This window comes from Palaemon carinicauda, chromosome 13, assembly GCF_036898095.1.
Source record: "Palaemon carinicauda isolate YSFRI2023 chromosome 13, ASM3689809v2, whole genome shotgun sequence".
NCBI classification, from domain to species: Eukaryota; Metazoa; Arthropoda; class Malacostraca; order Decapoda; family Palaemonidae; genus Palaemon; species Palaemon carinicauda.
The window spans coordinates 31337587-31350259 of NC_090737.1; the positions used below are offsets into that span (position 1 = coordinate 31337587).

The 12673-nt window shown below is 46.1% G+C and overlaps 1 protein-coding gene across 4 annotated transcripts in view; it reads left to right on the top strand.

Moving 5' to 3' along the window:
• The first annotated feature begins 331 nt into the window (after window positions 1-331).
• LOC137652260 (uncharacterized) overlaps window positions 332-12673 on the top strand; it is a 106850-nt gene continuing 94508 nt past the window's right edge. For all 4 annotated transcript variants that reach the window (XR_011046231.1, XR_011046232.1, XM_068385528.1 and 1 more), the window contains exon 1: window positions 332-450. The gene's annotated coding sequence lies outside the window, so the exon portion shown is untranslated. The remainder of the gene's footprint in view (window positions 451-12673) is intronic.

Sequence of the window (12673 nt, forward strand, 5' to 3'; positions counted from 1 at the left end):
TGGAAATATAACGTTGATAAATAGAGTTTATTTAAACATATCGAAGATATATAACAAGAAAAATAAAAGGCATGCAAATAATTATCCATTATTTGATAAAATATGTTAATATTTAGTATTTATTTCTAATTACTCCGTATATGGTGATATTAGGAGAATCCTAGATTTAATTTCATGCAGTAAACATACCGGGAAGGTCGAAATAACTTAGTAATCACTTATTGAGATATATTGATAATAGAAAAGGCTTTATCAAAAGCCTATGATATACCATGAGAAAAGAAAACTAAATGGAAAAGACCTATCACTATCATGAAAAGCTAATTAAAACGAGCCGATGACGAGCCGTTACATAGCTAAAGACCCGTATTTACTACTAATTGTTATAATATTTAGAGTTTATTTTGAAAATCCTTATACTAAAAGTGATTGGTTTTCTGTGATTTATAGGTAATGTAAAATCGACTGTCTATATTATATTAGATAATTTAGATTAGGGATGTTTGAAGTTGGTTTGGAAAGTAGTAAACCATCTAATTACTTGTCAAATCGATTTTCTATATGGAGTATTTTTTTGTTTATCTTTGTTTGAAATACGATATTATAAAGGTAGATTTATAATTTACGAAATTTGATTTGGGTGTTACCTTGTCAGCATTGAAACTAATTGAAAAGCAAACTCAGTGTTGAAACTTAGTCTTAGGGTAAGGTAAGGATACGGTGGCTTAAGGGAGGTGGTTTCGCAAGGGATACCCAGTAAGTAAAAATAAGTCTCCTAGGTTAGGTTAGGTGAGGAGCCTTAGGTTGGATGGTGCTTTTGTGTTTCTTTCCTATGTAAAGTGTGGCGGGGTGTATGTATGGTAACGGCCACCTGTACGTTTGATTACGGCTAACTTAGAATACGGTAGTGTAAGGGGGGTCGCAGGAGGGCGTGATCTCCCCCATGAGGTAAGTAGGTAAGGACACGGCTTGTAGGTTAGGTTAGGGGGGAAAGTTGAGGTTAGTTGGTGTTCATTGTTAATCCACAAGGGAGGAACTGGCCGCTGATACAAAGGCTCCAAGTGTGGCTTTTCAGTCATAACTGTCCGTCTCAAACAATTACATAGGTTCCGAAGTCACCAGTAAGTTTAAGATATGATTATGGTAGGCTTAAGTTGGCTGAAGGTGCACTGTTGAAGCTCATTACTGTTACTGATAACAGACATAGAGAATGTCCATGTCTCTCATCCTTAAGTGATCCAGAGCAGTATATGTAGCGTGGGGACAGTCATATAATGGTAATTAGAGTGGGGTAATATTAGGTTAGTGTAGTTAAGATGTATTTGCTTAATTCTTGAACTGTGACCTAACCTCCTACAAACGCTCTGTTATTATTATTATTATTATTATTATTATTATTATTATTATTATTATTATTATTACTATTTTTGTTATTATTATTATTTCTAGATAAGCTACAAGCCTAGTTGGAAAAGCAGGATGCTGTAAGCCCTAGGGCTCCAATAGGGAAAAATAGCCCTGTGAGGAAAGGAAATAAGGGTATAAATAAACTATAAGAGAAGTAAGGAACATTTAAAATAAAATATTTTAAGAACATTAACAATATTAAAATAGATCTTTCATATATAAACTAAAAACTTAAAAAAAAACAAGAATAAGAGAATTAAGATAGAATAGTGTGCCCCAATGCACCCTCAAGCAATAGAACTCTACCCCAAGACTGTGAAAGACCATGGTACAAAGGCTATGGCCCTATCCAAGATCAGAGAGCAATGGTTTAATTTTGGAATGCCCTTCCCCTAGAAGAGCTGCTTACTATAACTAAAGAGTCTCTTAAACTCTTACCAAGAGAAAAGTAACCATTTAACAATTACATTACAGTAGTTAGCCCCTTGAGTGAAGAAGAATGTTCTGGTAATCTCAGTGTTGTCATGTGCCTGAGGTCAGAGGAGAATGTGGAAAGAACAGACCAGACTATTCGGTGTATGTGTATAGGTAAGGGAGAGAGAGGGATGCAATCTAGTAGTGACTGGCCAGCCAAAGGACCCAATAACTCTCTAGCATAGAATTGAACTCGGTACGAGTATAGATCACCAGGGTTGTCGTTCGCATAGAAAATTAGAATCCATCTTATCCATGTTGTTACCCTGACTAATAATTGTTTTTACGAGAATGTTGGTCAACAAATTAATACTAATTATTCATATACTGATCTTTGCTCAGCCATGGCTTGCTTCGCTCGCAAATAAGCATTATGTCGCTGCTCGTCTTTTCTGGTTAGCGGTACATATTGTGCTACGCAAAGTATTTTGGTGGAAAAAAGTCAGTGACCCAACTACTCACACACTTAACCTTGAACTCTTATTTAGTGGTCACAATAATCATCTCTAATGCCTACCTTGGTTCTAACCGAAATTATTAGACAGGCATGGGTTTTTTTTTTTTTTTTTATTATAGACACACTTCATTCTGTAGGCCAATTAAAAAAAAAGAATATACAACTATACGATTTTTGTCTTGTGATAGGACTGTATTTCTGAAATTAAGATTGGATTTTATCACTGTTTTATGTGGTTCAAACAATTTTGATACAATTTTCTGAAGTGTTTAATGTATACCCCAAGACTAACTACAAAGTGGGCACCTGATTGGTGAAATAAACATGAAGGATTTTTTTTTAGATTGAGGGGTGTAAGGTATCTCTTATTTGGCAATTAATTGAGCTGTGATTGATATTTGGGATTTCAAGCATTCAGTAAGTGTAGTAATTGCAAGTTGTGTTGATTCAATCATGTTTTTTTGTGGAAGGAAAGCAGAAAAATAGTGAAATATGGGGCTGCATCTTAAACCTTACCCAACAAAGGGTACAAGGTCTTTACCTAACTTCCTCTTTGCCACACAGCAAAACCGGACTCTCCCTGTATGATGCTCCCCCATTCCAGACCCATGGACGGTGTTCAAAGATGCCTTCCAACACCCATGGGATCATCTGGACTTGTACACCTTTCTTATATTCAGTCTAATTTGGCCTTTTAGTCCAGCCGTTTTCAGTAAAAATCGTTTAAATTTGGTTAAAAGCACCAAATTTTGCACAAAGTTAGCTTGAGATGTACCTTTTGAAATGTGATAGAGACCCATTTGATATCTTTCCAATATGGCTGCTTTTTTCAAGATGACCACCAAAAATCTGGAAAATGCTGTTATTTGAAGGATTTTCATCGTATAGTCACAATTTTGGAGTCTAAACCTATATTTTCAAGGATGTTCTAAACATTAAAAGCAAATGTGGGCACATAAGACAAATATTTAAGGAGCAAATGGCCTTTTTGTTACAGAAATTGCCTACAAAAATATTAAACCGGCTGTAATCATATTTGTTCTGTAATTTAAAGGAAAGTAAAGAATGTATTTGAATGTTAAACATAAGTACAGTGTTTTATTAACTCAATATGAAGAGTGTTATATTAACTTAATCCCAAAATAGGTCTTATCCTTGCAACCATCAATTGCCAGTACAATACTGAAATGCCTAATTTAAGTACACAGTCTAATCCCTAATCACACACAGCCGCCGCCGCGCCCCCCCGCATTTGCACAGAGCCGTACATGCAAGTTGTGTTTTTACACACTTGCATTTTCCTACCCCATTCAACAGGTGAAGGTAACACGAGATTGGGGAGAAGTGACTGGCCCTAAACATGACCCGCTTGAGAAGATACTCTTATGACATGCTGATAGAGAGCACCAGAAGTTGGTGGTATGAGATCAATAGATCTGCCCTTCCTGGTGAAGAGATCTTTTCTCACTTCATAAGCTGATGTGGCAGATGTCATAAAGCAGAACAACAAATCGCTCAAGGTTTGCCATGTGCTGGTCAATTTTCTCCAGTGTTGATACATTCACAAGGTCTGCAAACACCTCGGTTACACTTTCACATATTTGCCACGTCTCCCAAGAAGATTTCTTCCCTTTACCAGCAAAGGAGGATGTGTTGTCACACTCGCTGAAGGTATGAAACATAGGCAGAGCTCGACACTTTGGACCTAGAGAACCAGCTATGGTGTGTACAGGGATATATTTGAAGTTGTCCCCAACCCCAAAGCTGATCCACAGTTCACTTGCATGAATTGGAAAACACAATGCTATAGCTAGCACTACTACATCAGTGTCCACAGTTCTGATCATGATCCTCTCACAACCATGTTGAACAGCATCTTTTGCATGGGGAAGAAGCCTTGCGTCTGCTTCCTCATGGGAGCACGGAGATATTTGATCAATACTGTCCCTCTGGTGGTTGCAAAGGACCAATTCTCCTTTCATGGACATAATTTTCTTGCCCTCTGGACAGCTGACAGTAGTACACTGATCCGCTAGAAAACTGAAGAGCTTGGCTTTGTTTGCATCACACCGCAAGAAAGCCTTCCAGTTGCCAGAAACAGGAGTGTTAGCCTTTACTTTTCTGCAGTCCCCCTCTCCTCTGAGACTCCTAGCAGTCGCCTTCAGACTGTCTTGGAAGTACTTATCTAAGATAATATCAACTCTTCTTGCTGACTCCAGTTGATGCTTTACAGGTGGTACAAATACCTGGTCAGCATATTCTTGAAATGTTCTTGATGCACCTGGGTTAAGCATATTAACAATGGCAGCCCCATCTACTGTAGAAGAACTGCATCAGTATCAGGCTTGTCCTTGATTGTGGTACTATGCTGTGTAAGGAATGGGAGAAGATCAGCTTTGGTCCCATGTCGAAGTTTCCCACCCTGTGACAATGATGGTGGACTGGACTGATTCTCATGGCGGAAAAACTCATCAATATCCCCATCTCTCACTTGGCAAGACACATACAGTTTAGAGAAAAGAGAACAGTCTTGTTTCAATGATGCAATTTGTTGCTTCTCCTTTGACACTTTGCGGGTAGGCTGGCTGCTAAACAGAGGACATTTTTTTCTTTTGATATGGTCTGTCAGATTTTGATTCTGTCTTCTAGCCGTTCCTTCACAAAATCACTATATTGTTCATTTGTTCCGTAACCGAAATACAAACCACGCTATTTACAAAGGGTATTACTTTTAGCGTAGCTGAAATGGCGAGCCATTAGAATTTAACGAGGGTGTATTACCCCCGCGCTAGTTAGCGGGGGGGTAGGGGAGTGGTAGCTAGCTACCCCTCCTCCCCCTCACACACAGGTGAATACTCACATTCACTTTTGGCTCGGACTGTGACAGACGTCTCTGTCTTGGTCCTCGCTTGGCAGCCATTGTCTGTTTTGTCTTTACTTAATTGCTTACTTTTCATTTACTCAATATATATGTAAACATGTTTTCATGTTTGTATATATATTTGAGTATAGAAATAAGTAAGTTTCCTTTTCAGATGTGTGTGTGTAGTGTACGATATCTACGTGGAGGCCTCGGCAGTTAGGCCACCACGGCGTATTTTTATGGGTGGCTTTCGAGTTTGACTTATGTCTTTCTCTCTCTCTCTCTCTCTCTTGAGGTCGTTCACCCTTTTACTACGTGTTACTACGCCCTTGTAGCCTAGCTTCCTTTCCGTGTGGGGGTTGCTACGCCGTACGTTTGTCTCAATTAGTTATGAATCTAATTGTAGTTGTTTTTTGTTTTTCAGCTTGTAGAACGATTCCTTTCGGGGTTTTCGTTCTTTCTTTAGTGTTCATTCATTTTTTAATTACATAATTACATAGTGACATAATTATAATTGTTATAATTCTGTTTTGGTTACAGCTCTCCTTCCGCGAGTGTAAGTGGTTGTGAGGGCACGTGCCTGTTGTGTAATTCTTGTTCCTTTCCCTCGGGATTCCTCTTCGGAGCCTTCCCGGGGGAATGAATGTGTACTAATATTATTTGTTTTATTTTTTTACAGTTACCGATCGAGTTCGTTTCTGTAATATAGCAACGGTGTGAGCTGTCTGGTTGAGTCCTGGGGATTCGGCTGTTGCTGCCTCCCCCCTTGTATTTTCGTCAAGGGCGTGTCTCCTTCTACTGGTAGTACTCCCGTGTTGACGGACAGCTCTCCAGTTCATTTTAGAACACTCAGGAGGCTTGCCTCCTTGGGCAGATAACTTTCCTTCCGAGGGAAGTTTTTCCTGTCCAGGCTTGAGTTTTTACCCTTTTGGGGGGTTCTTCTCTTGCCTTTTTTTCGTGCGACTATGCTCTTGGTGCTGAGCGGTCGCACCTGCAGTTTCGCTCAAGGGGCTGGGCAACTGCAGGAGCTCCTCTTCGGAGGATTGCTCCTTTTAGGTCACTGGCTGACCAGTCTCTTCCACGAAGTGTTTCTCTTTCGTTCGCGAGAGAGTACACTCATAGAGACTCCTCTTCGGAGGTTTCTTCTGTTGCTGTTGCTGTTGGCCTCCCTCGCCGTAAGGCCCACCGTCCGCCTCGTCGTAAGGGCCTCTCATCTCCCTATAAGGGTGCTTGAGGCGCCTCTTTGGATCTCCGTTTGCAGCCTACACTCCTTTTTCTCGATCTTCCGCCTTGGTGCAGATGGACAGCAGTCTGATCTCGTCTTCTGACGGGCAACGGTCTTCCCGACGGACAACGGTCTTCCCGACGGACAACGGTCTTCCCGACGGACAGCGGTCTTCCGACGGACATCAGTCTCCCGGCGGACAACGATCCCTTCGGGGCAAAGGGTTGCCCCCACGGGGGTTCTTCCCTTGCGTGTCAGGGTTTCCCTGCGCGCCCTTCTGCTCATCAGCGCTCTCCTGTTCGTCAGCGCTTTCAAGATGATCTTCCCTGCGGCTTCCTGTTGGTTCCTGTTACGCGCCCTGTGCGCCCACGTTCGCCCTCGCGATCTAGAACTTCGGTTCAGGTCAGGGTCAAGGACTCTTCTTCTTTGCGCAGGCTTCCACGCGTAGCCTTCTGCTCGTCAGCGATCATCAGCTCGTCAGCGATCATCAGCTCGCCAGCGATCATCAGCTCGCCAGCGATCATCAGCCCGCCAGCGATCATCAGCTCGCCAGCGATCTCCGGATCGCCCACGTGTGTTACAGCCGGCACGCCAACGTTCTCCAACACTTCTGAAGGAACATGGTTCGCCAGCTACTAGCTCACCTACGCATGCTGATCGCCATCGCGCGACCCTCAACTGCGGATGCTGATCGCCATCGCGCGACCCTCAACTGCGGATGCTGATCGCCATCGCGCAACCCTCAACTGTGGATGCTGATCGCCATCGCGCGACCCTCAACTGCGGATGCTGATCGCCATCGCGTGACCCTCGCCTGCGGATGCTGATCGCCATCGCGCGACCCTCACCTGCGGATGCTGATCGCCATCGCGCGACCCTCGCCTGCGGATGCTGATCGCCATCGCGCGACCCTCGCCTGCGGATGCTGATCGCCATCGCGCGACCCTCAACTGCGGATGCTGATCGCCATCGCGCGACCCTCAACTGCGGATGCTGATCGCCATCGCACGACCCTCAACTGCGGATGCTGATCGCCATCGCACGACCCTCAACTGCGGATGCTGATCGCCATCGCGCAACCGCACACCTGCGGATGCTGATCACCATCGCTCAACCCTGCGCATGCTGATCACCATCGCGCGACCCTCAACTGCGTATGCTGTTCGCCATCACGCGATCGCCCACCTGCAGTTGCTGTTCGCCATCGCGCGACCGCCAACCTGCGCATGCTGATCGCCATCGCACGACCCTGCCATGCTGATCACCATCACGCGACCCTGCACATACTGATCACCATCGCGCGACCCGGCGCATGCTGATCACTGCTCGCGATCGCTTACCTTCGCATACTGCTCGCCAACGCACGATCGCTCACCTGCGCATACTGCTCGACCATCGCGTCGGCATAACACAACGCGCCATCGCCAACCTGTGCGTTAGCGCTCACCAGCTCACCACCGATCGCTTTTTGATCCATATCGCCAGCGGTCCTCCTCGCCCACGCGGCAGCGCGTTTCCTCGCCATCACGCTAACGCTTGCGTTCGCCGCCTCGGACTCGCTCTCATCCACCTGCCCACCCTCACGACCGCTCGCCCGCTCGCCCGTGCAACCGCGCGACCGCTCGCCCGCTCGCCCGTGCAACCGCGCGACCGCTCGCCCGTGCAACCGCGCGACCGCTCGCCCGTGCAACCGCCCGACCGCTCGCCCGTGCACCAACGCGACCGCTCGCCCGTGCAACCGCGCGACCGCTCGCCCGTGCAACCGCGCGACCGCTAGCCCGTGCAACCGCGCGACCGCTCGCCCGTGCAACCGCGCGACCGCTCGCCCGTGCAACCGCGCGACCGCTCGCCCGTGCAACCGCGCGACCGCTCGCTTGCGCGCCCACACGCCCACGTGCCTGCACGTCTACGCTCATGCTCTCCAATGTTCGCCCACGTGCCTGCACGTCTACGCTCATGCTCTCCAATGTTCGCCCACGCGCGAACTAACGGTTTTTTTCCATCGCGCAGTCGGATGGTGTTCCGTCGCGCGAACCTACAGTGTTTTTTCGCACAAATGTCGGCTTATTTCTTGCAGTATCCATTGCTCGTCTATGGGTTATCGCTCGCCGACCACCAGGAATTCCCGTCGCGCGAGCTCCAGGGCAATTGCGACCACGATTCCCAATGGGGTTTTCGCAGCATGACCAGCCTGGCGAGTTCTTCTGGAGCGTATTTCCAGAACACTGCCTCACCCCCTAAACACAGAGCATGGCACTTGCAAGAATAGGAGAAACTTAAGGGAGATCTGAGCAACACTCCTCTATTCCTGAACCTGGGTTAGCCCTTCCCCGTCATTCCCTGGAAGGATTTTTGGCGGGGGGGCTTTCCGTTCGAGTTTTCTCCATCGGACAAGGGGTGACTGCTTACCTCTTCCTCTGGGAGCTTACCAGGTTCTTTCCCTCCTCGGTTACGGCCCGAGGTTTGGTTCAAGGAAGCTACAGGAGGATCAAGGGTACTTTCCTCCTCTCGAGCTCAGACACCTTGGCCTTTCGTCGTTAAGTATCTAACTTGCGGACAAGCTCGATGTTGTACCATCTGGACGCTCTGACTGAGGGCTTCCTTCGGGTGTCTCATCTGTGGAGGTCGACGACCTCAGACACCCTTCCATCCTTGAGAAGAGTGTGTTTGTGCCCAAGGACAGAGACTTAGACAGCTGCTGTGCGGAGTAAATCGACTTCCGGTTTCACTCCTCCAAGGCGCTTTCTTCCAGACTCTGCAGGGCTCCAGCGCCCTTTTCTTTCAACCACGTCGGCCTAAGTTATCGGCTACGACAACTGGGACAAGGTGTCCAATTGCAGTTTCCTCCTGTCAGGAACAGATGGCACGGGAGACTCCCCCGGGGGGGGCATTGTCCTAAAAGGAGTTCACGAACTCTAGGATTGCAGGTTTTTCGCTGGGAGGATGCTTAAGGTTACTCATCCGAATGACAGCTTCCCGATGCCCATTCCCGCACAATCTCTGTGAGTAGCCAAGGATATCGCGCCTGCTGTCTCTGTCAGCGAATTCAGTGTCTCTGAACCTCTATGCCAGAGCGTCAGCAGAGTTGCCCGGTTGGGCAGAATGATCCATACCTTAGGCGAAGGTCTTCCTTAGGATCATCGACGGCTTCACCCCCGGCCCCCTCAGTCGATCCTTTCTTGTAAGGAAGGATCTGAGAGGGGATGTCCATAGTCGACCTCTCAGCCCTGATCAAGTTTGTCGAACAAACTTCGGCCAGCGTAGACCAGCAGAATCGATCAGACTGGTAACGAGGCGACAGGACTCCTTAAACCCTGGATCGGAAGGACGGGTACTTTCAGTTTCCATTCCATCCATCTTCCAGGGTGCTCGTCGAATTCAGCCTAGATTGCAAGTATTCCTGCTTATGATGCAGTGTGGCTATCCCGCCGTGGCATAGCAGGTTTGTTTCCCCAGAGAACTCTCCCTGCCTTCCTCTTGGCCGCTCAGGTGCAGGCTTCTGCCTCCTCTGCTGTTTGGAGGGCTGGTCAACTCCGGTAGGCTCGGGTTTCGACCTTCTTCAGCGCCGGGACAAGCTTCCGGATGCTTACCATGAGTGTGGGCTCATGGTATTTTGCTTGGAGCCTTCTCTTCCTCTGCCTCAACATCTGGAGTATCTGGCCATGATATTGAGTCAACCGCCTTACCACATTGGAAACCCCGCTTCTCGTCCGTCCAGCGAGGTTAAGCAACGTCGGTACTTGGATGGGTGACCTCCTGGGGATGCCAGATTCTGTTACCACATCCTGCGAGCCTTCCTTTCGGTTGACTGTGGCAAGACTGAGGAGAGTCGCAGTACCTGTTCTCAGTCAAGCAGAGCTTTCAGCCCTACCTTGGAACGTTTCCTAGTTCTTCTTTCCTCATTGACCCGTCTATAGTCCGAACGGTCGCCTCAGGATAAGTTCCATGTGGGGCGTTCCAAGTTCCGGTGGCTTCAGGCAATGTTTAACCGGACTCCCTGGCCCTATGGGACCAGCGGAACTATTAGACCTGCAATGGGTGTTGACCTATGGAGCCTCTTGATGGTAGTGGATATTCTCGTCCTTTCCCCACATTCTTGATGCGGTTCTCGGACTCGTCAAAGGAAAGGGGGGGGGGGGGGCATGTTCCGGTCCAGGCCTATGGTCAAGACCTGAAGGATACCTCTCCATCATTCAGGCAGGCTTAGGGGCCTTAGTCTGGCCCATCTTCAGATCCTACAGCTCCTGCCGAGTCGCCCCGTTGCGCGTCGACTTCATTCTAACCAGCTGGGGACGCATTTTTACACCTTCACATCTTGCAGTAGAGATACTGGGATGATTGAGATTCTCTCAATACCACCATCGGCTCTCTCATTCCAGGCAGGGGAATGTTTCTCTCAGACTATCCGAGCAGAGCCTCATAGAGAGAGTCCCTCTTAATGAGAGAATGCCTTGATGAAGTCATTGAGCTTCAGCACGGCATTTCACTCCCGTGCTGAAACTTGGTGACGGGCAAGAGGGCTCTCGAACTTGGGGAAATTACTCCCCCAGTTTGAATCTAAATTTCTCTCTTTCACCTTTTTCTTTTTCTCAATATTACTTCGATCTTATCCTAATTTCATAAACTTTCTTTCGTCTTGCTTTCCAAACTCAATGAGAAAAATTTCCCTCATTATATATGTGTATATATTATGTACATATATATTTATTATTATTATTTTTTTTTTTTTCTTTCCTATGGCTTGGATGTTTCTCATCCATTGTAGCCCCGGCGTGGATGTTCATACATCCTATATTGCTGCCTGCTTTGATGAGTGGGAGGAGGTGTCACGGCTGGGAGGTGTTTGCATTCAAAGCTATATGTGAGAGTATTGGATGATTTCAGCCATCCCGAAGATGGTTTGGACTATTTTGGCGGAACTATTCTCAAGTGTTGGGTCTTCGGAATCCAGGGGGATCCAATGCTTGGGGTAGGACTCTCGGCTTTTGGCCGGAAGCCCGTCATTACAGATATGGGGAGGATGATTCCATAATTTCTTGGTCTCAGTCCTAACAGGCGGGTTCAGCTTACACCTGTGCCTCTATATCTGTTTTGATGCTATCCTTCGGGTAGGGTATGGAGTGGACCATCTGGGAAGTATACTCTCATTGTGCCGATAGTGGAAAGTGCAAATTTCCTTTCTGGCGTGTGATGGCCTAACATTCTCGAGCAGGTACATCTAAGTAACCCTTTTCTCTCTCTCTCATCTAATGGATTCTTTAAGCAATGAACCCCCATCCCCTGGATACGCTGACTCTCCCCCGGCACTGTTGACGACCTCTGCTAATTCAATTAAGGAAAATTCTGTTGACGACTTAGGAACAAAAAAGGACCCCTCTACTAATGTTTCAAAACCAATTAAGTTGGGTAACAAAGGGAAACTAAGAATCCTTCATGTTACCCAAATTCCAATAAATACTGATTATGATATGATATATAAAGCATTTAGATGCTATGGAGTGATAAAAGAAATTAGAATGAAACTTGAAAATGAAAAATGGCATTCATGGATAACTTATAATAATCATGAAGAAGCATTCAATGCAATATGTAACATCAATGATATCAAAATTAATAACCTAAATGTCATGGGTGCCCTATGTGATAAGATACCAAACAGTTTGGATGTATATAGACCTGCTGACTGGTTTGAGAAAGATATCGATTTAACTATGCTCCCCCAAAGAAAGCCAAAACCACCAATGTGGCTTGTTGCCGAGCCTAAAGGGAGTAATGGGAATTATTTTAAAATTAGCAAACTAATTCAGAAAAAGGTAGGAACCATTGCACCAGGTGATATATCTCGCTTTGGGAAAAATAGCTTCCTAATCCATGCTAAATCATTCACGCAATCAGTAATACTGTCTAACCTTACGACAAACAGTGATGAGGATATGTTAGATGTCAAACCCCACCTAAACTTCAGTTACGGAAGGGGAGTAGTCTTCAATAAAGATCTTTACGAATTTACAGAAGAGGAAATACTAGCCATGTGCCCATTAACAGTGTGGAAAGTGCATAAGATTCCTGGGACGTCAATGATTATCCTTACTTTCCAGGGTGCTGATGTGCCTTTCCACATCGATATTGAAAATGAAAGAATAAAAGTTTGACCTTTTAAACAAAAGCCCTTACAATGCTTCAAATGTTTCAAATTTGGACATCCTTCTAAAGTTTGTAAAAATGAAAAAATGTGTAGCATCTGTGC